At 38.9% G+C, this 5,766-nt stretch overlaps 1 pseudogene; it reads left to right on the top strand.

Annotated features, from left to right (window-relative positions):
- The first annotated feature begins 814 nt into the window (after positions 1 to 814).
- On the top strand, positions 815 to 2,396 carry LOC139001325 (large ribosomal subunit protein eL18 pseudogene; annotated as a pseudogene).
- Positions 2,397 to 5,766: the final 3,370 nt, after the last annotated feature.

Here is a 5,766-nt window from a genome sequence, read left to right as displayed (position 1 = left end):
CAGGATAGATTTCTTCTAAGTTGAGCAAAGATGAACTGTGAGCCTGTATATGCTGACCTATATGTAGCTATGGTTTTCAAAAAATAGTCTCATCACTGATAGTGGCTTTAAGAGAATTAAACTGTTTGTGGATATCATTGAAATTTATGAAGAGGAGGAATATAAAAGAAAAGTGGGAGTATGTAGAAGGACATTTCTTTAGAGTATATACAGGGGAATGAAATTATTGGAGCAATGGGTGAGTGGATCTGCATATTAACTGGATATTACCCAAGTGAGGGAGGATAGCTGTTTCTAGGAAATCATTCCAGGAATATCACTCTATGGGAGGAAAGGAAACTGCATTCACTCCATTAACAATTCACCAACCTCATCAAGAGCCCATTATGAATGTGGCACTGGATTCTGGGAGATGCTAATAAATCCTCAGGATAGTTCCTGCCTTTGAGGAGCAGATCATATGATGTGGAGCCAGAGCATGGACCACTGAAACACTACATATTCCTCTGGTGATGAGAATATGTGAAGGGCTTATCTTGGGAGGTCATAGACAGGGGAGATGTGAAGAACCTTGTGATAAGGAAAGCCTTCTTAGGGACTTGAGCAGGGCCTAGAACAGTGATGGCGAACCTATGACACGTGTGACAGAGGTGACACGCGAACTCATTTTTTTGGTTGATTTTTCTTTGTTAAATGGCATTTAAATATATAAAATAAATATCAAAAATATAAGTCTTTGTTTTACTATGGTTGCAAATATCAAAAAAATGTCTATACGTGACACGACACCAGAGTTAAGTTAGGGTTTTTCGAAATGCTGACACGCCGAGCTCAAAAGGTTCACCATCACTGGAAGGACAGGAAGGTGAGAGGAATTAGATTGGGACAAATAAAAGAGGGAAAGAGAACCAGGTGGGAATATCCAGGCTTGGATCTTCTGAGCCCTAATGCACACACATGACATGCTCACCATATACATCTGATACATGCATGAATGTTGGCATGTATTATTTCTTTACACTGTCTGACTGAAAGGCTCAGTGTGCCGGAAGCCAGTCCATCCTTGCTGCTTGACACAGTCGCTGCAGGAAAGAAACATCTGCACAGCATATGTTTCAAGGGACCTGGCATATATAGCATATTGTTCTTAATATGTTTGTTCTCCTTAGCGCCATGTGTTTTAACCAAGGTCACCTCTCTGAGAGAGGTTGTTTCCCCAGGTGGGGATTTTTCCCTGAGGTTAGGGAGGGGATATGACCCCTTAACTAAGTGCCAGGCGGGTAGTTAATCACTTTAACTACAAACAATCACGCTTAAGCTACATAATCTTTACTCCCTGGAATGGAGATAAGAAACGCCCTAACCTTTCCAATAGAAATTGACAGGATTAAAATCATCTGGTATAAATACAGATGTAACAAGACAACAGCAGACAGAACCTAGAAACAGAACCTAGGGAGAGAACTTAGAGACAGAACCTAGAGACAGGTTCTTGGCTGAAGATCCTACACAGAACCTAGAGACAGAACCTAGCGAGAGAACCTGGCTGAAGAACCTAGAGACAGAACCTGGATAGAACATGGCAAGAGAACCTGACTAGAACCTGGTGACTGAACCTGGCTGGAGAACCTGGACAGAACCTGGCTGGAGAACCTAGCAAGAGAACATGGACACAGAACCTGGCTGGAGATCCTAACCAGAACTTCGCTGGAGATCCTGACCAGAACTTGGCTAGAGATCCTGGCTAGGCTGCTGATCAACTGAACACTGTCTCCGTGTCATTCCTTCATCGCTGACTCCGTCCACACCTTTGGGGACCCCTGGACGCGCTGGGGTTGGACCCCAGCATCAGTGCAAGGAGCCCAACAGCCAGGATGACTACCTAAGGCTATTGGTCAAACTATACAGTTTTATGGCCAGATGAACCAACCCCACCTTCAACCACGTGGTACTGAAAAGGTTGTTCTTAATTTGCATCAACCGGCCACCTCTGTTCCTTTCCTGAATAATCTGGAAATGAAGCTTCCTAGCTGGGAGGGCAAAATCACTGTGGTTGTAGGGATTATAACTGATGACTTGTGTGTGCAGGAGGTGCTCAAACTGAGGGTGTCTGCACTTTGTGTGAGAAGCAATACCCAGAGCTGTATCCATAAGGTTGGGGGGAAGATCCTCAAGTTTGACCAACCTGCCCTGGACTCCCTCAAGGCTGTGGCATCATTCTGCTTTCTGGTCCTCTCAAGGGCCAAGAGGTGTCCAGGTATTTTGGCAAGGCCCCACGAGCCCCTCATAGCCACACCAAACCTTACATATGCTTCAAGGGCAGGAGTTCCAGCACACAAGAGGCTGATGGGCCACTATGGTGGCAAAAACTACCCCAGATCCTACCTTGTTATTAAAAAGATTTTTGAAGCTAGAAACAAACAAACAAACAAAAAAACAAGAAGAAGAGTACATTACACATATTCCTGGTAGGAGTGTAAATTAATACAACCACTTTGGAGAGCCATTTGGTAATATCCAGGTAATTTGCACCCTTTGTTTCAATGATTTTATTTCTAGGTATGTACCCTATGGAAATTCCTCCTCATGCACACAAGGGAATAGGAATAGAATGGTTATTGCATGTTATTGCATGATTTTAACAACAAGATATTAGAACCAATTTACATGGCAATTCATAGGAAAATGAATAAATTGTGGCATATTCATCCACTAGAATATTAATGATACAACAGTTAAAATCAATGAAGTGGAGCTATATACGTCAATATGAATAAATTTCGAAAACATTGATGAGGGATATAAGCAAATTACAGAGGAATGTATTCAGAATGATTTCTATGTAAAGTTTAAAAACATGCAAAACAGTTCTTTATGTCACATATATGAAGTGAAAATATACCACAATACAGTTGTCCCTCTGTATCTGTGGGAAATTGGTTCTGGAACCCCTGAGAATACCCAAATTTGGGGATGCTCAAGTCCCTTATGTAAAATTGTGTAGAACAGAGCATACAATTAACCCTCTACATCTGTGGATTCTCAATGGCAGATCAAAAATACTGTTTTCGATCCATGGTTGGTTGAATCTGCAGATGCAAAACCCAGGGATACGGAAGGCCAACTGTATATTTATTGAAAAAATGTGCATATAAGTGGACCCACACAGTTCAAACCCATGTTGGATCTACTGTGCTACATATCATTTATTATGTGGTAAAAAATAAAATTTACAATAGTAGTAACCCTGACCATGACAAAGTTGAATACAACTGGGAAGGAGACTTCAACAGTTTGTGTAATATTTTATTTTTTAAAATGTGTAATGGGCATATGGGTGCTTATTTTGAGGGGACACAAACATAACATAACAAGTATCAAACCAGTAAAAGATCATTTCAAATCATTTCAGAATGCTAGGGCTGAAGCACCACAGACAGATTATTTAGATTCAGTAACACATTTGCTTGCTTTAAATGAGTCCATGTTTGTACCAAAGTTATATTTCCAAGCAGAACGACTAGTATATACCACTTGGTAAGATTCTGCTTTATTAAACTAACAAGGTAATTCTTCGGTCCTAGGTGATTTGAGGAAGATACAAGAATCTGCACAAAATAATAGCAGTAATCTAAATACAGCCAAGTCAATTGTATCTGCTGTGCACTAACAGAAAGATGCCTCAGTTTTAGTAGATAGCCCACTATGTAATCATCCTAGCTGAATAGCCTCAGATACTTTGTTTTGAAAGGAGTGCAGAAATCCTGCAGGTTTAATTGCCAATAAATCAGCATGACCTCTACTCCCTGGCAGTCCTTTTCTACAATGATCTTTTCAAACAGAAAATGAAGAGATGGATTTTACAGGGTATTTGTACTGCCTGTGGTAAGATAACAGAATTACACTTGCTGTTTTCTCCATTATAGGCTGTGCTAGATAATGAAGGACTCTATTAATGATATGTTCTGTTTGCTGTTAGGTTATTTTAATCTTGTAGTTATTTCTTTTTGTTGTTATGGAGAGCTGTCCTTCCTGGTTTTTTTTTTTTTTTTTTTAAACAAACAAACCCTCTATCATTTGTTAGTTCAATATTTTATCATCACCAGAGATTTTATTCCCTAGTTAATTCACACAAATTTGCATTAAAATATTCTAGCTCACTTAGAAAGCTATTTATAAACTGATTGAATTAGATGTTGCTCTTAGCTGTTTTTCAGATTTGTTTTAAAAAGTAGTTATTTTCAATCAATACTTCCAATTCATGACTATAACTAAAACAGAAATTTTAACACTCATCCATACCCAAATGTAACATAACCCTGCTGTTTGTACTTTTGAACTATTCATTTGTTTAAGTTTATTTTACTATGAATGAATATTATTTGGTGGTATATATTTATACATTTAGACTTTTAATTATATGAACTCTCTAAGAAAACATCAAAATTAAAACTACTAAACAATAGGTTGTATATCCTAATTCATTTTGGAGTGCTCCTGCCACCTATTTTGCCCTCTGTTCTTTTAAAAATATATGTTTTTATTGATTTCAGAAAGGAAAGAGAGGGAGAGAGAGAAAGATCAATGATGAGAGAGAATCATTGATTGGCTGCCTCCTACACACACCCCACTGGGGATTGAGCCTGCAACGTGGGCATGTGCCCAGACTGGGAATCAAACTGTGACTTCCTGGTTCATAGGTTGATGTTCAACTACTGAGCCATGCCGGCCGGGCTACCCTCTGTTTTTGAGAATGAAGATAAATAAAAAGCCCATAGTCCTGCATTTGAATTAGAAATATCAATATTAATTCAGAGGTATTTATGTTTAAAAACGTATGTTTTTCTGTATCTGTGTGTTATTTTATAAGAAAAAAATATTTTAAAGGAGGTTTTCTTTTTTATTTTGCATATCTCTGTCCACTGAAGAGGCCCAGAAACAGTGAACAATCCTGTAGCCATGAACATCCTGACAGCCAGACTGTGGTCTTGGAATACCGTACTACCATCTCTCCTTAAAGAAACCTGAGTTTCATGGAGAAATGGCTGATTTCAGCTTTTGGGTAGTGTATTCATTTTCTAGGGCTGCTATAACAAAGTACCACAAACCAGGTGACTTAAACAACATAAATTTATTGTCTCACAGTTCTGGAAGCTAGAAATCCAAAGTCAAGGTTTTGGCAGGGTTGGTTCTTTCTGAGGGCTATAAAGGAAGGATCTATTCCAGTTTTCTCTTCTTGGCTTATAGATGGTTGTCTTTTTTCTATGTTTCCTTACCTTGTTCTCTCTATATGTATCTCTGCATCCAAATTTCCCTTTTTTTTATTAGGACATGAGCCATATTAGATTGGAGCCCACTCTAATAACCTCACTTTAATTTAATTACCTCTGTAAAGATCCTTTCTCCCAAAAAGTCACATTCTGAGGAGGGAGAGGTTAAGACATCAACATGTAAAATTCAACCTATAACAAGCAGTAAATAAGGTTTTCCCCATCTGAAAACAAAGCATTCCTATGAAAACTTTCATAGTTGAAATGGTTTGTATAAACTGAAGCAATTACCTTAAGACACATCTTGCTAACAGATGCACAAAGTAAAGCAAAATAAAGCACAGATGCTCACAGACACAGGTCAAAGCTACTGAGATGCTGAATGTAGTTCCTGGGGAAGGAACTTGGGGGTAGCACTCTCACTGCTCTGGGTGTGCGCTGCCTCTACAACAGCTCACTGCAAAAACAAACACTAAACACTATTTTCACTTTTTTT

Source organism: Myotis yumanensis, unplaced genomic scaffold (genome assembly GCF_028538775.1).
Source record: "Myotis yumanensis isolate MYYU_CA2020_CCGP unplaced genomic scaffold, mMyoYum1.0.hap1 SCAF_399, whole genome shotgun sequence".
In the NCBI taxonomy this organism is placed as follows: Eukaryota; Metazoa; Chordata; class Mammalia; order Chiroptera; family Vespertilionidae; genus Myotis; species Myotis yumanensis.
Note: the sequence above shows the minus strand (reverse complement) of the source record. Positions and strands in the feature narration are given on the sequence as shown.